Source organism: Heptranchias perlo, unplaced genomic scaffold, assembly GCF_035084215.1.
Source record: "Heptranchias perlo isolate sHepPer1 unplaced genomic scaffold, sHepPer1.hap1 HAP1_SCAFFOLD_70, whole genome shotgun sequence".
In the NCBI taxonomy this organism is placed as follows: domain Eukaryota; kingdom Metazoa; phylum Chordata; class Chondrichthyes; order Hexanchiformes; family Hexanchidae; genus Heptranchias; species Heptranchias perlo.
This window is the reverse complement of record NW_027139729.1, coordinates 118,392-141,505: the sequence shown is the minus strand read 5'-3', so window position 1 is coordinate 141,505 and position 23,114 is coordinate 118,392. Positions and strand designations below refer to the sequence as shown.

Here is a 23,114-nt window from a genome sequence, read left to right as displayed (position 1 = left end):
AGGTAGAGGAGCAGAGTCTTTGGCAGGGGCTGCGGGGCTGGATGAGGTTACAGAGATAGGGAGGGGTGAGGCCCCGGTGGATTTAAGTGTAAGAAAGAATAAAAATATACTACAGGCTTTGGAGACTGGAAGCCATTGAGAATTTGGATGATTAGTGATGGACTCTCCAATCAAAAAGAGAGGAGAATGGATGAAATCAGTCGAAATGATGTGGAGATTGTGGGGTCAAAGATCATGACTTCCCAATTTTTTACTGGCTGAATTCGTGGCTCATCTAAACAGAATGTCGCTCTGACAACACAAAGAAGTTGGAAGTCCAGCTGAAAACTGGTCCATGTCTGTGGACAATGTCACCAAAGGGCAGCATGTAGATGAGGAAGAGGAGGGAGCAAAGGATTGAACCTTTAGAGACATCAGATATAACGGTGATAGGGTGGGAAGAGAAGCTTCTCCTGGCTATGATCAGATAGGTGAGTGGAACCAAGCGAGGGTAGTCCCACCAAAAGAGGCCAACGATCGATGAATGAGGAGGTGACGGGTGGGTTTCCTGTAGGTGTTGAGGAGAGGGCGGAGATTGGGAGAGGTGGGCCATGGATGAAAATGTGAACTATTGGGCGATCAGGAACTAGGAGTCAGTGAGGGTCAGTGAGGCCGAGCAGGACCTGGTGCTGGTTGGAAGGTGGAGGGTGGCTGGCCGTCAGGAGTGAACTGGAGGAATGGGGTCTGGAGGGGACAGAGGCATTGATGAGGGTTTCAATGACAATTGGCTGAGGAATGAATGAAGGCGGGTGAGGGAAGCGGGGTTTATACCGGACCAATTTACTGGAGCCATCAACCAATGTAAAATAAACGGGTAAACATCTGCAGTAAAATAACGGAGAGAGGAATGGCAATAAAGCTCGTTCAGTGTCCAACCCCCAATATCACCCACTGTCATTTCTCGGCTACAATCCTCAACGTGCCCTTTAATTGTCCCTGTGCCAGACACTCAAAATTCATATTTTGACCGAGAATCTGCAGGAACAGTGAAACGGGTCTGTTTGTGCCCCTGGATTCAGTGTACATTCAGAGAAATCGGTAAAATTTATAGATGAATCGTCAGGAGTGAACATGATCAATACAATTATATGAAAACTGTAAATGTAGCCGCTCATTGTTGTTGGACCAGTCCTTTCTGAGCACAGCTTTAAACTTTATTCCTGAGAGAGGTCTCATTAAGATAATGTTCTGGACATTGAGATGTTTGCGATATATCCACGTCATTATTTACATTGGAGACAAAGCTGCTGATGCAATGTATTTGTTTCGGCGACTGTAAGTAATAGCAATGATCCAGGGTATAACCGTCTCAGTGGAGATTCATCCTCTGTATAAATCAGGGCTTGTTGCAATGTATCAGTTCAGAGTGCCTGCCGGAGCTGCGGTTTTCAGTTCAACAGAAGTCACTGCTTCTCACAGAAATGGGATATTCAGCAATTTTTCAGATTGAACGCATTTACTATCCTGTTCTTGCAGCCATTGGAGTTCCAGGTAAGCCGTTATCTCATCTGTGAATATTGTAAATCGGTGTTAACTGTGCTGCTGTACTTTGTTAATTATTTTTTCTCCCACCATATTTTACACAGCCAGCCGTTCTCTTATTTCAGTTGAATGATAGATTGTTTAAAGTCTCTGCTCTTTTGGTCTTGTCGGAGCTGCATTATATCTGTAATGAACATTGTATTTCCAACCCTGGCACTGTTACTGAACTCTTCTTTGTACTGAATATACTGTTGATTAATGGTATGTCCTTAACTTCAAAACGTTCAGTCTTGTAACAGCTGAATTATATTTGTTATGATCTTTACATATCCAACACAGGCATTGTTACTGGATTATTCTCTGCACTGAATTTATTGTGGAATAACGGTCCATCCTTCGGTCCTGTAGCAATTGCATTATTTCTGCCGTGAACATTGTTTATCCAATCCTGGCATTGTTACTGGATTATTCTCTGTACTGAATGTATTGGAATCAGGTGTGTGGGTTAAGAGCTGGTATCAGACCATCAGGAACTGGAACAGTTTCATGTTGTGAAATATATTTCCATAAATGTGTTTTCAGTGATTGATAATGAGACAGCTCAAGGTCTCAGTGTTACAAGGAGGCAGCGCAATGTCCTCCCTCCACAATAACATGGTTCAGTTTAACTGGGATTTCAATCTACTTATTGGTTCTCACTGTTATGAAATATTTCGTTATGTGTGTGTCTGTCGCAGCTCCAGAAGTCTGGCTGCTGAACTGAGTTTGCTGCTGATTCTTTCACATCTCATTCTCTGCTTCACTGTGGATGAATTCACTGTAAAATGCAATGTTTTGAAGTTATGTTGTATCAGTTTGAACTTTATCTGTTGGAATCAGGAGCCTTTCTATTTATCTGTAGATTATAAGTTGCAGCGGAGATGTTGGCGTTTTGTTAATTGAACAATGCCGCCATCTAACGCTGTACTTTATAATTACAGGAGAAGGAATTTCAATCATTGTGAGGTGTGTCTGGAACAGGCATTCGATTCTGTTTATTCCATACATTGTAGATGAAGTGAACAGTGTAGGTGAACAGGTGGCGACTTGGATGGTCTGAAGAAACATTCACAGAGACTTCACCATTTAACAAACTGACACTAAGAATAGGATCGTTGGAACACGGGGCTGGTGAAGAGAAAGCAGGCGCAGGATGTTAGGATTTACTCGGATGTGAAAAGCGGCATAGAGAGAGAGTAGAGAGAGTGCGGAGAGCTGGAGATGGGCGTTAGAGAACGCGAATGAGATGGAAAACGAAAGGGGGAGAGAAGGATCGAGAGGAATAGAGAGAGACAGAGAGAGACGCATGGAGAATGAGGGAGAGAGAGAGAGATACACACACACAGAATGGGACAGAGGGGGAGAGAGACAGAGCGACAGCGATGTGAATAATTCACCGGAATGAATTACTGAAACATCCAGTACAATTATGAAAATGAAATGTGAATTGAAGGTGTTATTATGATGTTGTCAGATTGTGAGAGTTTTATTGTACTCTCTCCGGGTGTGTTTATCACTATCAGGTCCTCAGTCTGTTTATGTGAATATTCCGTTCACTTGTTTACTGACTGAATAAATAAACAAAACTGAAATGTATTTTATGAATAAAATCAGTGATTTTTTGATAGCATTGAATTATTAGGATGCTGTATTCTAGAAGCCATGTGTCAGCTTCAAAGAACGAGGTTAATTTAATAATTGGATTTTAATTTAATTTTAATTGAATGTGCAAAGTGAATTTATTGGAAATATTATGCAACCAATAACCACAAAAAATAAAATTTGAATTCATTAATTGCCTTGTGTTACTGGGACGAGTAGATTAGATTTCCTCAAACTGCAGTCTCTCCCGGTGAATCCCAGCCTCTCCTCCCGCTTCATTGAATTCTCTGCATCTTATTCATTCTTTCATTTGATCCGCTTTTCCAAACCACGTGCTCCTGGATCCCCTCCAATTCTTCTGTCATTTTCCTTGTCTCCCTCCGAATCTCACTTACTGGCTCGGCCTCCAGCGGCCTCTTCCAATCCGATCCGAAGCCTCAAACTCACCGCCATGGATGTCAGTCTTCCCCGTCTTGTGCCAGCCCCTGTCGGCTCTCTTCACCCAGAGTAACAAACCAGCAGTACCTCCCCCTGTCCCATCACCTTCCAGGCTCTCAGTCACTTTCCCGTCCATCTGGAGCCCAAATTCGGAATTAATCTATTGGATTCACTGTCCGTAAAACCGCTTCTCCCTTGCCCACCGGCTCTGCGCCCTCTCTCGTCTCTTTGAGTGGATCCGGTGCTCACTTTATTCACTTTCTGTATCAATTTCCCAATTCATTGTTTATAATTGTGTTTAAAAACATTTCTCTGCCCGAAAGCGCTGCCCAGGTCAGTGAATCAGTTTCCACCGTTTGATGCAGCAACAAAGCTGGAAATTTCACCCCAGATCCTGTCAAACTGCTGCTTTGTCTCCAGGTCTGATCAGTAATTTCTCTGCTTCCGTTTCTCTCTCTTACAGTTAACTTGGTGGCGATTGTGATCCTGTCCCGAGGAAAGTGCGGCCTCTCCAAATGTATCACTCGCTACCTGGTGGGAATGGCGGCGGCCGATCTCCTGGTCATTATCACTGATGTGATATTGAGGGTGATTGGTAGGATTTATTTCCCAGTTTCATTCTTGACCATTACCCCCGTGTGTCGTCTCATTGTCACCATGACTTTTTCAGCCACAGCGGCCTCTGTCTGGTTCACAGTGGTTTTCACCTTTGATCGATTTGTGGCCATTTGTTGTCAGAAGCTGAAAAATAAATATTGCACCGAGAAAACGGCGGCTGTTGTTATCGGGGCGGTGAGTGCGCTGAGCTGTTTACTAAACATTCCCTGGAACTTTGTATTTGACCCGGAATATATAATGGACAATGTACCCCGGGGTTGTGTCTGGAAACCGACCTTTTTCACTTCACTCACATGGACAGCGTTTGACTTGTTTCATCTTGTGTTAATGCCTTGTCTCCCATTCATTCTGATTTTGCTGTTCAATGTTCTCACCGCCAGGCACATTTTAGCGGCCAGCAGAGTCCGCAGGGGACTCCGGGGCCGCAGCAATGGAGAGAATCACAAGGATCCAGAGATGGAGAACCGAAGGAAATCCATCATTTTACTCTTCAGTATATCAGGCAGTTTTATATTGTTATGGAGCACATTCGTTTTTTATGTTATCTCTCTGCATGCAGCAAACGCCCAGTACTATGCGGTCAGTGACATTGAGTCAGCCGGATTCATGCTTCAACTTCTCAGTTCCTGCACCAACACGTGTATTTATGCTGTGACCCAGACTAAATTCAGAGAGGAGCTGAAGAACGGGGTGAAATACCCACTGAATCTAATTGTTACATTAGTTAAATCATAGAAACGTCTCAAGACTTTTCATCCGAAATTACATAAAAAGTCAATGAGAGTGGATTTTCCGGTTTGGCGGTGGTGTAAGTCGGCGGTCGCTGATCGGCCGCCTGTTATTCACTACGCCTGATTTTATGATCCATTGACATCAATGAGTTCACTAAAGTAACTGATATCAATCCAATACTTCAACTAAATTTGGAAATAGCAGACAGGAATTATATTTTACCCAACAAATGCGGTGTTGTGAAATGATACAAGATGTGATTCTAACATGAAATGGTTCACTGTTATTAGTCTGGAAATAATACAATTTCAATATTAAATGTTTAATCCTGAAATGAATAAAAAATGAATTTCCCTTCACACACACTGCCCGGTGGGATGGACTGAGGGTGAGCTGTCAGTGTCAGACAGCGTCCTGTTCATTGGGACATTTGTTTTGACCAGAACAGAATAATAATGGACCAACACCCGGACCGTTACTAACTGGTAAAATATTAATGTAATTTCAAACTCCAGTGGGGAGTTCCGGAGATCGTTTCCTCTCTGAGCTGTTGTGCAGCAAAGTTTACTCACTGCAGGGAGTTTAATGGGACATGAGGCTGGGCCTGGTTACACAGATCTATGAGGAAACCTCCTGATACATTTCTGAGATGATCAGGGGGCGGGAGATTTCTCACGGCCTCAGCAGGCCAAGGGAAAGCTCTCCTGCTCCTCCTTAATCCAAAAAATATAAGTTAAAAATAAACTTCTCAGTGTTCTGGATCACTCAATGCCCATCGATAGGGCGGCTCCTCCTCCCATTCGTCACCAAATTTAAATACTGTCCCAGATACGTCACAATACTCTGATTTACATATTACACGTGGTCTGACCCGGAAACAGGTGGGTGTTGCTCCGGCCGCTCTTCTCAGGACCCGACCCACGATGGTGGAGGCAGGAACTCCAACGTTAAAGGGGCGGTAAGTGACCTGACACCATTTACTCGCCTCCACCACCCCATTTCCGCCAGGCGGGGATAGTTAAAATCGGCCACACTTTTCCTGACCTCCGCCCTAATATCAATCTTCGAAGCCCACAAGTTGGTCCATTGTCTCAAACTGCACCGGTTCACAACACGTGGAGGGAAATTTTCACCATCGCTGGGGGCTGAACTGGTGGAGCGGATCACCCCCCCCCCCTCCCCCCCCCGCTGAAAGAACCGGCCCGATTTTAATTTCTGCTCCGTCAGTTTACCGCCCAAGCAGTGAAGGTGAAATTACCCCCTACGTCTCTGACCCCAAGCTTCTACAGGTGTGTGAAAGACATCAGACAGTGTTTGCCAAACACTAACATGAATGTGGGCGAATTGATACATGTATTCGGGCAAAAGGTGATAACCCCCCTCCAGAGAGACAGGATCCCTATACAATGGAGTAGAAGAGGGGTGCACCCCCGACAGCAGTGGGACACACTGAAGCGAGGTGCGGCCCAGGCAAAGGCTCTATGGGGAAAGGCCACTGTGTAAGGCTATTTCACCTTGTATTGTACATCATGTCCGAGAAAATATATACTGTGTTAAATTGTAAAATGGAATCGTCGTGTGCACAATCTTTATTGATTATTTTGAATTGTAACTGTGATATTTACATTGAACTGTGTGCATCCATAAATTTTATGAAATAAACTATATTTTGAAATACAAAAAAAAGTTCCAGTCTCGCCGTCTCTGTTGTTATTGGACAGTGAAGAGAGTAAACACTGCCAGACTGTAAAGATGCGGGGAGTAATACAAAGAGCATCTATTGGGACTGTCGAGGAGCAAAGGGGCTTTGGTGTCAAGGTACACCAAACAATAAAAGTCCATTACTTTTACTGGCGAAGTTTGGAAATCTAGTGCACATGTATCAAAAACAACATTGAAGATCCCAATTTCGAGCCTGTCGTATCCCAAAGAATAGAAAGATATGCTGTTAGGGTTAGATGAAGAAGGGTGACAGGAGGCTCATGCAGAGCATAAACACCGGCCTTCTGTACATTCACTTGGCACCAAGTGAGAAATAGGAGAATTTTCTTAATGGTGAGAAACTAGGGACTGTAGAGGAGCAAAGGGGTTTAGGTGTCCAGGTACACCAATCACAAAAAGCGAGTGCACATGTACCAAAATAATTTTAAATTTCGAGGCTGTCGTATCCCAAGGTACCACTGTCAGGTACTTCGCCAATTCTCTGGAAATTGCTGATACAATCAGGCCCCACAGCCTCCCTCGCTGGTCCATTCCATACATCTGCATTAAAAAAAGTTACATTCAAGCATTCTGCTCATCCTATGCCCCAGGGAGAGACGGCTAATAGTGGCGGGAGGACCCAGACCATCAGCCTTATGTGAGTTTAGACATTTCTGTTTTAAATTCAGATTATTATATTTGCAGTTTTTTTTCCCTTTTTTTGGTACATTTCTAATTTTATTTCATTCTTGCACATTTTGCATTTTAAACAAATTCTCCAAACCCTGTGCGCAGTGAGTGCTGAATCCGGGCCCTTTGATTGACAGCTCTCTCCTCCCCCCGACTCCTGGGCTGACACCTTCCACCACGTGACACTCTGAAGCGTCACTCACCTTTGCGCGCTGACGTCACGAGGCGTATGCGCCGCTCGTGCCAGAGGGATGCCGCGCATGCGCCGCGCGGTTCCTGTGCCGCGTTCCCTCAGCAACAGGCCGGCGCCGGGAAGATGACGGCGGGCGGGCGGTGCTGTGGGCGGGGGCGAGGCCGACAGAGGGAGGGCCCGCACCCGGGAGTGGCCTGAGAGGGGAGGGTGGGGAGACGGGGGAAGTTACTCGGGGCCTCCTGAGTATCCACTCTGTCAGCGGCCGGTGTCGAGCTGGGCTCGGGGGGGAGTCACTCTCCCGCCTCCCCGTCAAACGGGCCGTGGGTCGGAGCCCAAAAGTGAGCGAGAATCAAACAGCACAGAGAGAGGCCGCTCGGCCCATCGCGCCTGTGCCGGCTCTGTGAAAGAGGCCGCTCGGCCCATCGCGCCCGTGCCGGCCCTGTGAAAGAGGCCGCTCGGCCCATCGCTCCTGTGCCGGCCCTGTGAAAGAGTCCGCTCGGCTCATCGCGCCTGTGCCGGCCCTGTGAAAGAGCGATCCCATTAGTCCCACTCCCCCCTGCTCTTTCCCCACAGTCCCGCAAATTTCCCCCCTTCAAGGATTGACCCGATTCCCTTTTGAAAGTTATTATTGAATCTGCTCCCACCGCCCTTTCAGGCAGTGAATTCCAGATCAGAACAACTCGCTGCCTAAAAACATTCTCCTCATCTTCCTCTGGCTCTTTTCCCAATTCCCTTCAATCTGTGTCCTCTGGTTCCCGACCCTCCCGCCAGTGGCAACAGTTTCTCCCCATCGACTCCATCAAAACCCCTCCTCATTTTCAACCTCTCTATTAAATCTCCCCTTAACCGTCTCTGCTCGAAGGAGGACAATCCCAGCTTCTCCAGTCTCTCCCGGGAACTGAAGTCCCTCATCCCCGGTACCTTTCTGGTAAATCTCCCCTGAACCTTCTCTGCTCCAAAGAGAGTAATCCCAGCTTCTCTATTCTCTCCTCATAATTATTATCATTTATTAAGTGGGTTGTGCTGGGTATCTGGAAGCTGTAATTCGGTGAGTAGAAAGCAGTGGGAGGATAATTCTGCAGATTGATTTTGGGAGATGATGAAGACGGTGATCGTGGATTCAGACAAGGGATGGAGATGGTCTTTGAGACCGTCCGTGCTCTGTTGTAAGATCTCACTGTGTGTCTTGTTTCAGCCGTTCCCATTTGTACCTGTGACCTGACTGGCGAAGTCTGCGAACTCGACTGCTGCTGTGAACCTGACTGTTCCTCCGCGGACATCAGTGTCTTCCCCACCTGTCTGCCGGGCAGTGAACCGTAAGTTTCTGTTTGTGTGTTACTACATTGGCTCCCGATCCGACAAAGGCTCGATTTTAAGACACTCATCCTCGTATTCAAATCCCTCCATGATCCTCGCCCCCTCCCTTTCTCTGAAACCTCCTCCATCCGAATTAATCTCCACCGACAACCCCATGTCACTCCAACCTATCATGGATTCTACCCCACCCATTTATCTCCGCCCACAGCCCATGTACACTCGACGCACAATCATTGCTGGGACACTCAGTTCTGTTATACACATTGTCAGTGCTGGGACACTCAGTCTTGTTATACACACAGTCAGTGCTGGGACAATCATTCCTGTTATACAGTCAGGGCTGGGCCATTCAGTCCTGTTATACACACACTCAGCGCTGAAACACTCAGTCCTGTTATACACAGTCATATAAATAAATAACTGGAAAAAAAGAATGAAATCTCCAGGACCTGATGGTTCCCACCTCACGGTATTAAAGGAAACGGGTGGGGAAATTGCAGATGCATTAGTCATAATTTCCCATAGCTCTCTAGACTGAGGAATTGTGCTTTTGGATATGAAATTTGAAAATGTCACTCCGTTATTTAAGAAAGGAGGGAGGGAGAAACCAAGAAAATATAGACCTGTCATTTTAAAGTCAGTTGTTGGGAAATTACTGAAATCTATCATCAGAAACAAAATGAGCTGTTCAAAGAGAGTGAAGATGGATTGTGAAGGGCAGCTCATGTCTGAGTAATCTAGTTGAACGTTTTGAGCTCTCTAACAAGGTGGACAGGGGATTGAATATGGATGTTGTCGACATGGACTTCCAGAAAGCATTTGATAAGGTTCAGCACAAGAGATGAATGAATAAAAGTGCACAAAATTGAAAGTTGCTTTGTGACTTGGGTTGGAATTGGTTGGGCGGTCGGAGAAGAGAGTAGGAATAAAGGGAATGTTCTTTGATTGGCGAATTTTAAAAATCGTATCCCCAGGGATCTGTACTCAGCTTTTCCCCATATTTATCAATAACTTGGATAAAGGAATAGAGAGTTGTAGATCCAAGTTTCCAGGTGACACTAAGTTAGGAGGCACAGGAAGTGCTGTAGATGGGAGCAGGAAGTTACAAAGAGACAGTTTAAGTGAATGGACAAACTGTGGCAGATGGAGTTCAATGTGGGGAAGAGTGAGATCATTCACTTTGGATGCAAAAAGGAAACATTGGAGTATTTTCTTAAAGTGAGAGACTGGGAACGGTGCAGGAGCAAAGGGATTTGGGTGTCCATGTACACAAATCACTAAAAGCTCGGGCACAGATAAAAATTCACAGACTAATGGAATGTTGGCCTTTATCTCGAGGACTGGAATACAAAGGGGAGGAAGTGATGCTTCGGAACAAGAGGGCATAAGCTTAAATTTAGAGCTAGGGCGTCTAGCATTGAAAACAGGAATCTCTTTTTCACTCAAGGGTAGTGGAAATCTGCTCAGGCTGATTGAAGTGGACCCTGTGATATAAAAGAATTTTCTGTCCTGTCAGACTTGGACATCTTGTAGATCCATCTTTTAAAAAGGTGGAGGAACTCAGTTCTAAGATGGATTCCACTCACTTCATCATAAGTCCTCAAACTGCTTATCTTATTGTAAACAATTTTACAACACCAAGTTATAGTCCAGCAATTTTATTTTAAATTCACAAGCTTTTGGAGGCTACCTCCTTCCTCGTTCACCTGAGGAAGGAGGTAGCCTCCGAAAGCTTGTGAATTTAAAATAAAATTGCTGGACTATAACTTGGTGTTGTAAAATTGTTTACAATTGTCAACCCCAGTCCATCACCGGCATCTCCACATCATGCTTGTCTTATCATAGAGCTATCAAGGACTAGAAAAACTGTGTTTAAAAGAAAGCTGATTTATTTGACACTTGTACAGAATTCTGATACTGCAGTCCAGTGAAATGGATTATTAACATCAGAAACAGCCCCCAACTGCCAGAATGAACACGGTTTACTCCTGAATGCGATTAACAGCAGTGATAACAGCAGAATCCAACCAATGCAGTCACATGTGAACTCGCTGGTGTATCAGTAGGCTGGTTGACAGAGTGAATCCCTTCCCACACACGGAGCAGGTGAACGGCCTCTCCCCAGTGTGAATACGTTGGTGTCTCAGTAGATCCCTCGTTCTTTTAAAGCTCTTCTCACAGTCAGAACATTGAAAGGGTCTCTTATCAGTGTGAACATGTTGATGTTCACTGAAGTAGGATGAACGAGTGAATCCCTTCCCACACACGGAGCAGGTGAACAGCCTCTCCCCATTGTGAATATATTGGTGTGTCAGCAGGTTGGATGACTGACTGAATCTCTTCCCACACTCAGTGCAGGTGAACGGCCTCTCCCCAGTGTGAGTACGTTGGTGTGTCAGTAGATCCTTTTTTCTTTTAAAGCTCTTCTCACAGTCAGAACATTTAAAAGGTCTTTTATCAGTGTGAACAAGTTGATGTGTCAGAAGGCTGGATGAATGAGTGAATCCCTTCCCACACACGGAGCAGGTGAACGGCCTCTCCCCAGTGTGAATTCGCTGGTGTCTCAACCGGTGGGATGATCGAGTGAATCCCTTCCCACACACGGAGCAGGTGAACGGCCTCTCCCCAGTGTGAACTCGCTGGTGTATCAGGAGGCTGGATGACTGAGTGAATCCCTTCCCACAAACGGAGCAGGTGAATGGCCTCTCCCCAGTGTGAGTGCGTTGGTGTGTCAGCAGATCACTTTTTCTTTTAAAGCTCTTCTCACAGACAGAACATTTGAAAAGTCTCTTATCAGTGTGAACAAGCTGATGTTCAATAAGGCTGGATGACTGAGTGAATCCCTTCCCACACACGGAGCAGGTGAACGGCCTCTCCCCAGTGTGAACTCGCTGGTGTGTCAGCAGGTTGGATGACTGAGTGAATCCCTTCCCACACTCAGTGCAGGTGAACGGCCTCTCCCCAGTGTGAGTGCGTTGGTGTGTCAGCAGCTCATTTCTGCTTTTAAAACTCTTGTCACAGTGAAAATATTTGATAGGTCTCTTATCAGTGTGAACAAGTTGATGTTCAATGAGGCTGGATGACTGAGTGAATCTCTTCCCACACATGGAGCAGGTGAATGGCCTCTCCCCAGTGTGAACTCGCTGGTGCGTCAGCAGGTGGGATGACTGAGTGAATCTCTTCCCACACATGGAGCAGGTGAACGGCCTCTCCCTAGTGTGAACTCGCTGGTGCGTCAGCAGGTGGGATGACTGAGTGAATCCCTTCCCACACACGGAGCAGGTGAACGGCCTCTCCCCAGTGTGTCTGCGTCGATGAGTTTCCAGCTGGGACGGGTAATTGAATCCCTTCCCACAGTCCCCACATTTCCACGGTATCTCCATCGTCCGGTTGTCATTGTGTCTCTCCAGGTTGGACGATCAGTTGAAGCCTCGTCCACACACAGAACACGTGTACGGTTTCTCCCCGCTGTGAATGGTGCGATGTTTTTTCAGGTTGTGGAACTGGTTAAAGCTCTTTCCACAATCAGTGCACTGGAGTTTACAGAAGTCCTCACAGTGAATACAGAATAGAAATTCAGAACAGGCAATTCCAGTTCCTATGGAACATTCTTCCTGCTCATTCCCCCAGACTGTAAATCCCCGTCTCACACACTCACCCTCCTCCCTCTGCTGAAACCCAAACCTATCGCACCATCGCCAACATTTCTGTTGGGTTGGAGGCCTTGAATCTGAGTTGTGAAATATAATTGGAGAAACATCATTCAATTTAGAAAGTAAACTATTCAAAATCAAACAACATGGATTACTGTAATTATTATAGTCCTTTCACGCCAAGTGGGAAACAGGTGATGTCTGGGCTGTGGCCGAGTGTTTGTGCCTGGTTACACAGCGTGTCCCTCTCTCTCCGCTTCAAATGCGCTTCTTTTGGCTCACGGCCTCATTCACACATCCAACTGACTGGAGCCCTTTAAAGCTCCTCTGAAGCCGTCGTTTGTTTATTACTTGACCCATTACCACCCTCCTTGCCTTGCACCATCATCCCTTTTTTAGCTTTATCACTCCTGCCCTCCACACGATCACAGACCTTCCCTATTGTTCTTTCCCTCACCGCCCCCTCTTTCCCTGCCTCTCTCCTTGCTTAAAAACTGTTAATTCTTACACTTCTTCAAGGTCTGACAAAACATTAACACTAATCTGAAACGTTAACTCTGTTTCATTCTCCACGGATGCTGCCCGACTTGCTGAGGATGTCCAGCATTTTCTCTTTATATTTCACATTTCCAGCATCCGCAGTATTTTGCTTTTGATTGGTGAAACCTCGCCCTTCGATACCCCATCACAGAAATATCGGCGTGAGTTATACAATGGCGGATAACCTTACCCAAAATGCCCCGCGCGGTAGAATACGGTCTATCTCAATTCGAAGGGGAGCAGCGCGCAGGAGCAAGAAGGTCCAATGACCGGAGCATGCGCGGTGCTGGTCCCGGACACTGAGCTGGGCCGAGCGGAGTCTGAGCAACTCTGAGTGCGGCTCAGACGCTGAATCACAGCCGGGGTGCCCGGCGGACGGGCGGGCGGGGAGCCCCTGGCAACATTAAAACCCTCACCCAGCGCCTCCCCCTTCATACCCGCCGCTTCCCGGTTTCTTCTCCCGTTTCCACCGAGTCCGACTCGCAACAAACTCCAGGAGCAACGCGCTCCCAGAATGCAGGCGGGCCTGGGGAGCATGCGCAGTCTGAACGGAAATATCAGCGCCTTGGAGATAGAGGGGTATCTGGGGCGCGGGGGATTGTGGTGCCTTCGGCCGCCATTAGTCGCCGGGCTTCGGTGAGTGTTTTTTTGCCCGTGTCGCGCACAGAACCGTGTCGAGAAATGCGGACTGAGGAGTTCAGAGCCGGTTTGCTGAACAGACACTGATCGTACAATGTAGAACAGTGTTTCTCAAACCTTTTTCCTCGTGACCCGATGGAAGAAAAGCACTTCCCTCAGGGACCCAAATCAATAATATCTTCTGACTGGAGTTTTCATCAAATCTCAATAAAGGTCAGGACATGCTCGCTCTTCTCTTCACTTCACTTCAAGTATTAACTAAAATTAGACATCGACGTTACTTGAAAAACATTTTAAATACAGTATAAATACAGTAAAAGATCAGGATCAGTTTTACTTAATTAATATGACAGGTGAGTCTGCCTGTTGTTCATGATCTCGTTCCAATCCGGATCAAGAGATGAAAGCGCTCCACGCATATCAGATGCGCTGTTGAGTCGGTTTCTTTCTCTTGTTTTTAACCTTCTCAAAGTTGAAAATCCCAGTTCGCACATGTCGGTTGTTGTGAACGGCAGCAACAACAGAACACTAATCTTACGTAATAGTGGATAATCTTTGAAAGCATTGATCCAAAAAGAAGACAAACTGAATGACTTGTGGCGTGTTTTCAGTGTGCTCACAGGTGAGTCGCACCAACTCGTTTTCTTGCTCAGGCATCAAGTTTAGCTTCAATATTGATTCAGGATTTTCGAAAGCAAAAGTATCTTTCACCCAACGCTTTTCCATCAAATTTTCAAAACCCTCTGCAGGGAAGTAGCGATCAAAATGGTCAGACAGAGCAGCGAGATGTAACTGTATGACACATTTCATTTCATTCCTTTTATCTTAATTGATGCTGTTCTCTCCACCCCAGAGGGCTGTGGATGTTCAGTCGTTTAGTGTATTCAAGATTGAGTTTGATAGATTTTTGGACAAGGCAATCAAGGGATATTGGGACAGGGCGGTAAAGTGGGGATGAGGTTGAAGATCAGCCATGATCTGTTGAATGGTGGAGTAGGCTCGAGGGGCCGAATGGCCTACACCTACTCATATTTCATGTGTTATTATCCTGAAAGAGGTGCGGTGCCCAGAGCTGAACACAGTACTCTAAATGAGGTCTAACCAGAGCTCTGTGTAACTGTGACATGACTTCCACTCCTTTTTATTTTATGTCCTTTGAGACAAAGATCAAAATTCTATTACCATATTAACTTATTTTTGCACCTTTTAGTGAATTCTGTACTTGGTCTCATAAATCCCTCTGCTCGTCCACAGTTCCTACTTTCTTGCCAATTAGAAATACTCTGATCTATCTTTTTATGGTCCAAAGTGGATGACCTCACACTTCCCCACGTTGAACTCCATCTGGCACAGTTTCACCCACTCACTGAATCTATCAATGTCCCTTTGCAACTTTCTGCTCACATCTATAATGCTTACTGTGCCTCACAACTTAGTGTCGTCAGCACATTTGGATATAAGGCTCGCTACATAAGAACGTAAGAAATAGGAGCAGGAGTAGGCCATAAGGTCCCACGAGCCCTCTCTGCCATTCAATCAGATCAGGGCTGATCTTGACCTCAACTCCACTCTCCCTCCCTATCCCCATATCTTTTGATTCCCGAGAGTCCAAAAATCTATCTATCTCAGCTTTGAATATACTCAACGACTGAGCATCCACAGCCCTCTGGGGTAGAGAATTCCAAAGATTCACAAATATTTGAGTGCAGAAATCTTTCCTCATGTCGGTCCAAAATGGCCGATCCCTTATCTTGAGACTATGAGCTCCAGTTCTTGACTCTCCGGTCAGGGGAATCAGCCTGTCAGCATCTACCCTGTCAAGCCGTCTAAGAATGCTATACATTTCAATGCGCTCACCTCTCATTCTTCTAAACTGCACCGAATATAGGCCAATTTTACACAATATTTCATCATACTACAATTGCAGCAAGAACTCCTTACTCTTATATTCCAACACCCTTGCAACAAAGGCTAACATATCATTTGCCTTCCTCATTCTCATGAGACCCTTTGTAGCTCACTATTTCCAGCATGTTTTTCCTCTATTCCGTCGAAGGGGAAAAGAAATGAACGTTGAAAACATTTTACTATAATTACTACCGTTAATGTTTTGGAAGCAATATCCAACGGAACTGCATCAAATTCGATTGCAAACTTCGAGTTTCTGAAGGAAATAAACTAATAAGAATAATTAATTGCGATGGCCGGGAATCGAACCCGGGTCAACTGCTTGGAAGGCAGCTATGCTCACCACTATACCACCATCGCTATACATTAGTGGTAATAAAAGAGTTCCCAAATATCAGAGCCTGAACAGAAACTGCAGACTGTTGGATTTTGTTCTTCATTTTTACTGGTTTCTGAAGAATCCTTTCTCGCTTTGTTGCAGTTCTCGTTTCTGCCCAGTTGATGTTGCGAACCCCCAATCAACGGAAATTACACAACAGCCAGTAATCCTTCACCTTATAACGGCCGCTTCACCCATTTGGTGTGTTTAAATAATTATATTAAATCATTACAGAGACCTGACCACCAGCTGGGCAAGAATGGCTGCTTAATATTCAAGGCTATAAGATCTTCAGAAAGGACAGAGAAGTCGGGAAAGGAGGGGGAGCAGCAATATTACTAAAGGACAATATTACAGCAGTTGAAAGATAGAATATCAGTGAGGGTGAGCGGGCAGTGAAAACACTCTGAGAGAGACCCATCACAATTGCCCCCACTGTACTACTCCAGATGGTAGAAGAAGGGCGAGTGCGGAAGGATTTCTTCATTCGTTGTGAAAGTGTTTGTGAGATTGTGGAAATGTCTGGAAGAGGAAAAACCGGCGGTAAAGCTCGGCCAAGGCCAAGTCTAGCTCATCCCGGGCCGGACTGTAATTCCCTGTGGGCCGTGTTCACAGGCTCCTGCGAAAGGGGAACTGCGCTGAACGTGTGGGTGCCGGAGCCCCGGTCTATCTGGCTGCTGTGCTCGAGTATCCGACGGCTGAAATCCTCGAGCTGGCCGGCAACGCGGCCCGGGACAACAGGAAGACCCGCATCATCCCCAGACACCTGCAGCTGGCCATCCTCAACGACGAGGAGTACAACAAGCTGCTGGGACGGGTGACTATCGCTCAGGGCGGGGTGCTGCCTAATATCCAGGCCGTGCTACTGCCGAAGAAAACCAGCAATGTGAGCACCAAGAGTAAGTAAAGCGGCCAAGATTTAATCTGATAACCCAAAGTACAGGACCAGCCTTATGGATATCTTTGAAGAAGGAACAGAACGTGTGGACAAGTTCAATGCAGTAGATGCAATATATTTGGATTTTCCGAAGGCCTTCGATAAGGTACCGCATTGCAGACTCATGGCTAAGTTCAGAGCACGTGGAGTCAGGGGACAGGTGGTCGAAAGGATAGCAAGTTGGCGACAAAACAGAAAACTATGAATAGAGGTTAAGGGTCGCTACTGAGACTGGCAAAAGGTGGGAAGTGATGTTCCAGTTGCTGGGACCACTGTTCTTCACAATTTACATTAACAATTTGGATTTGGGAATCGGAAGTAGAATTCCAAAATTTGTGGACGACAACAAATTGGGGGATGTAGTAAAGACAAAGGGAGAATGCATCAAAATGCAAGAGGACATTAATAAACTTACAGAATGAAGAATAAGGAGGTCACACACTGCTTGGATAATAAGAGTCTAAACGGGATAGAGGAGCAAAGGGATCTGGTGGTACAGATATACAAATTACAAGAAGTAGCGACGCAGGTCAATAAGTTCATAAAAAGGAAACTCAAACACCCGGATTCACTTCTTGAGAGATAGAATTGAGAAGTAAAGAAGTTATCTTAAACTTGTATGGAAACTTGGTTCGACCAAACTTGGAGTATTGTGCACAGTTCTGTTCTCCATATTTTAGAAAGGACGGAGAGGGATTGGAGAAGGTGCAAAAATGAATCTCATGATATGAGAAATGAGAGGATATTCTTATCAGGAAATACTGAACAGACTGGGGGTCTTTTCTCTGGGAAAGAGAAGGCTGAGGGGTGACCTGATTGAGGTCTTACGATAGGGTTTCATTGAGTAGACATAGAGAAAATGTTTCCACTTGTGCGGAGTCCAAAACTAGAGGTAATAAATATAAAATAGTCGCTAATAAATCCAATAGGGAATTCAGGAGAAACTGCTTTACCCAAAGAGTGGTTAGAATGTGGAAAACGCTACCACAAGGAGTAGTTCAGACAAATTGCACAGGTGCATTTAAGGGGAAGCTAGATTAACACATGAGGAAGGTAGGAATCGAGGGGTATTCTGATAGAGTTAGATGAAGTAGGGAGGGAGGAGGCTCGTGTGGAGCATAAACGCCGGCACAGACCAGTTGGGCCGAATGGCCTGTTTCGGTGCCTTAGCTTCGATGTAACTCGATGTAAAGGCTCTTTTCAGAGCCACCCTCCGTATGTGTGAAAGGGCTGGTTACTGTCTGAAGGGAGACGCTGATATCATGACACCAGTGTTGCTTTGAGCTGCTTTTGTCTCGTTGTGGACGAGATGGGGTATTAATGGGACTGGAGTCAGGGCACCGACCACAGTCCGGTACTTTAAACGGTGACTTATGGACCCCAGTCCAGACATCACCAGATTTCTTGTATTTATTTAAACTACTTGCCATGCTGGACTCGTAAAGCATCACCAGAACTGCTCGACTAACCTTTCTACATCTGTGGGATTCAGCGCTTCGCTCCGTTTCTGTTCTATTTTGTTGGATTATTTGCATAAAGCATCAAACACACTGGGGAATCACTGAAATGTAACTCTGTACAGAAACAAATAACAGTGAATTGCCTGGTGCCCAGGAGATCAGAAACATTACTCGCCTTTCCTGATAACAAGTAAACCGTGTTTACAGTCCACCGACCCGCTTTGGTTCCATATGGGGGATTAAACAGAGAAAGTGGGAGGGGAGGAGACAGTCAGAGTGACGGACAGAGCGGAGAGCGGCCTCTGATCTTCCAGCTCCACCTCCAGCTTTCTCCACCCGCCAATTTCAAACCGTTTATCGATAATAGAACCGAAAAACAGCGCTCTGCACAAACCCTTACAGACTCGGGATTCATATTCAAGGATTTCCACAAACCCGGAGCTTTTAAATAAGCCCCGTTACAATTAACAGTCAGTAATATTCCTGCCTAAATACAGTCCCTTCTCTAACAAGTCAACCCGCCTCCTTCCATTTCAGTCCCAGACCCGATTCTATCTCCCCACACATCCCCTCCCAGACGGGTTCAGCAGTTTACAAACACCTTATTCCAGCTGATTTAGAGGATCTCGTGTGATGGGGTTTGAGTTGTCACGCGGAGTTTCTTCGCCAGTGTTACCGTCTCAGAGAGACTCTTACCCTGAATCTGTGAAAAGAAAATAACCATGAACTGGGACTGGAGCCGAACACATCCCCAGTTACAGTGAGGCCCGGCCCGGACATCTAATTCTCTCTGTTTCATATCAGACTTTATCCCACCTTCATGCCCAGCACAAGAGCGAGAGAGACACACACACTGTCAGTCTTACACTTCCTATCAGTGTGTTGATATCACGCTCAATAGCAGTATCCACCTTAATATACAGCAACAGAGAGAGAGGGGGCGACAGACACGGTGAGAGAGAGCGGAGAGACACAGTGCCACAGTATCAGTTGCAGACTGACCTGTAAAGTTCAGTTTTATCCAGAAAAAAACGATTGGAGAGACAGAAGATGCAATCTCATCTCTCACTGATATTGTGCCACAGACAGAAACACTATTAATCCCACACTTAGGGCCAGTTCAGAGAGTGACAAAAACAACGGGCCACATTGAACCCTCTTTTGCCTGTTGCACTATATTCGGTTTTGCAGCTCAGGGCCGTTCACTATTACTCTCAGTGACCGAGAGTTTCACTCTGATTAAATTAATCTAGGACTGGTGCTGACTGATATTAATCCCACACGCTCCCAACAGACACACCGACTCACTCTTTCCTCCCATGTTTCTCCAGGATTGGATTGAGAAATCCTCCCTCCAGTTTCTTCCTCTTGCATCAGTTTTATCAGTAAAGAGTCCAAGAATGAACAGAACCCATTGGCTCATTTCACAGCTGCCCACTTTATCTCTGAAAGACTCTTTACCATTAAAAGATACCGAGAGAAACAGCAGGGATGGAAACATCTAGTTTAATAGTTAGAGATTGTAAAGTCAGTCTGGATTCCAGCGTTAGGCACTGGTGGAATCCCATCTGTTTCCCATTCTGGTGCCTGTTCCTGCACTGCCTGTGGACCCCATTCCCTCTGACCTTTCCCCCAGACCCACTTCCTTTGCTCAGACTCGGAAAAATTCCAATTGGGGAAAGTTTCCATCGATTTTTGTATTGGGAATTAAACCAGATATCTGCGCATGCGTGACTCAGCCCCGCCCCCAGCGCTGGTTGTTGGTGAGCAGAAGAGCGCATGCGCGCTCCCCTCCCCCAGCTCGGCCTGTGGGCGCCATTCCCTCAGTGAGCGGAAGAAGATGGTTTAAAACAGCCGGGAATGGAGAGATCACGGCCCCCGGGGGAAGGGAGCAAAGAGCAGCCTCGTTACAGCAGCTCATCGCTTCGGGACCGTGTCCGCAGATGGGCTCAGAGATCGGCATTGAGTCCGGGGGAAGGTCAGGGGGAGTCCGGGGGCTGTTTGTAAGAGGCGGAGTGGATCAGGAACTGGTCCCGGAACATGGAGTGAGCGGGGGAAGGGAGAGGTCATTCTCGGGCTGTGTGTGTACAGGGTGTGTCCAGGGTAAGGGAGACAGAATGGGAAGAACCTTCTATTTAAAATCATTGCTGCTTTCTCTCCCCAAACCAGGAGTGAATGGTCCTGGTTTAGTTCCAGTCTCACGCTGTTTATTGTTATTGGACAGTGAAGAGTGGAAACAGAGCTGGACAGTAAGGATGTGGGGAGTGATACAAAGAGCGTCTGTTGCAGGCATCAGGTGAGAAGTGTGAAGGACACATTTTAAACAGCCGCTGTTTGGTTTCATTTGAACGGTTAGTCTCATGGGAGAGGAGATTAGAATCCTGACCGGTACAAACGTCCCTGCCCCATCGGGTAGTCCCATTCATTTGTTAGTGGAGGGGTTGGGATGTGTCTGGATGTCAATACATTGTTGTAAAACAGCCCAACACACCTGGTGTGCAGAAGCTGAGTGCTGCAGTACTACAGTGGAGTCAGACACTGACACTGTTTGAATCGCTCATTTACATTTATGGATATTCAAAATAATTATTAACAGATATTAAACTGATCACTTCTGTATTTTCTTCCTCACCTGTTCTTGAGTTACCAGACATACGTTTCTTTCTACAGGCGAACCCTCGAAGGAGCCAGAATAAATGTGATATTTCCTCCACCCGAGGCACAAGGAACAGTGCAGTCAGCTCCTTCTCACACACAGTAAGTACATTATCACACACACAGAGCACAGTGACACAGACAGGTCATCTGTTCCTTAATCTCACACCGCAGAAGTACTCAGTCCCACAATGATCCCAAGTTTCAGAGACACATTTTCAATCCACAGTCAAACAGAACAGGTGAGGCAGACACTGTTCCATTTCCCCCTAACTCAGTCCCACTGACAGGGAGATACAAAAATCCCAGTCCAAAATCACACTCTTAGATTGAAAAGCACTGTGTCAATCTCACAATAGGGCAACATTAAACACCAGATAGAAATCACACATGGTACCCGATTGAAAGGTACAGGTTGAATCCCAATAACGTTCCTCGAGATTCCTATTGAATTCGAGCCCAGAACTCTCACACACATGTGAGTTTAATACATGCAGTATCCATTAAATTAGTGTACCATTCGAATACAAATTGCTAGTCCAAAACTCACGTACAGTATCAGATTGAGAAATGCTGTGACAGTGTTACCTGAGAAACAAATTAGATATCAGTTTATAATATACTCATAGTATGAGATTTAAAGATACTGTATCAATTCTATTAGTCCAGACTGAGATACACATTACACACGAGTCCAAAAATCTTATAAAATAAAATTTAAAGTTACAGAATCAATTCCTTTAGTGCAGACTGATCTACACATTACATACCAATTCACCAAATCATTTTGAAAGATTCATTATCATTCACAATAGTAATCACAGAAATACACATTTAATACTCGTCCAAAAAGCACACAAATTATCTGATTAAAACCTCCAGCATCAAATCCTAAAGTGTATCCATTTTTACCAATTAAATAATGAGAAGAACTACTGAAATATTAAGATATTAAAGCGACAGTATTGAATAACATAATATAATCTGAGAGAATAATTACATACAGATACAGAATGAATGTCACACTCAAATACAGGACAGAGACACACAGACACAGAATGAATCCCACACTCACCATACTGTACCAGAGACTGACAGATGGCAGAAGGAATCCCAAACTCACATACAGTACTCGAGGTTGCCAGACATAAATTCAGTCCCACACTCAAGTATGGTACGAGAGATGACAGATACAGAATGAATCACACACAGGCATACAGTACCAGAGACTGATAGATACAGAATGAATCCCACACTCACACACAGTACCAGAGACTGACTGACACAGAATGAATCCCACAGTCACAAACAGCACCAGAGACTGAAAATACAGAATGAATCCCACACTCACACACAGTACCAGAGACTGACTGACACAGAATGAATCCCACAGTCACAAACAGCACCAGAGACTGACAAATACAGAATGAATCCCACACTCACACACAGTACCAGAGACTGACTGACACAGAATGAATCCCACAGTCACAAACAGCACCAGAGACTGACAAATACAGAATAAATCCCACACTCACACACAGTACCAGAGACGGACAGATACAGAATGAATCCTAAACTCACACACAGCACCAGAGACTGACAGATACAGAATGAATCCTACACTCACACACAGCACCAGAGACTGACAGATACAGAATGAATCCCACACTAACAAACATTATGAGAAACTGCATATATGGAAATAATTCAAAACCCACACACAGTACCAGAGTATGTATATACAGAATGAATCCCACAGTCAAATAGAGTACCAGAGAGTGACAGATACAGCATGAATCCCACACTCACATGCAGTACCAGATGCTGAGAGATGCAAAGTTAATCTCACAGTCACCTATATTAGTGCAGGCTGAGTTACAAATTACTTACCAGTGCAAAAATCTCACAGTCACAGACTGAAAGATACCGTATCAATTCCATCAATGCAGGCTTAGTTACACATTACATACCAGTCCAAAAATCTCATAGTGTCAGATTGAAAGATACAGTATCAATTCCATTCGTGCAGACTGAGCTACACATTCAAAACCATTACAAAAAAACTGACACAGATTCAGACTGAAATATACAG

At 45.4% G+C, this 23,114-nt stretch overlaps 1 protein-coding gene and 1 non-coding gene across 2 annotated transcripts in view; one reads left to right on the top strand and one right to left on the bottom strand.

Moving 5' to 3' along the window:
• The window catches only part of LOC137318331 (histone H2AX-like), a 101,093-nt gene that overhangs the window by 67,092 nt on the left and 10,887 nt on the right, over positions 1-23,114 (top strand). The gene's annotated exons all lie outside the window — the stretch shown is intronic.
• trnag-ucc (transfer RNA glycine (anticodon UCC)) lies at positions 15,880-15,951 on the bottom strand. Its single transcript has one exon. It is a non-coding gene; the product is annotated as a tRNA-Gly (tRNA).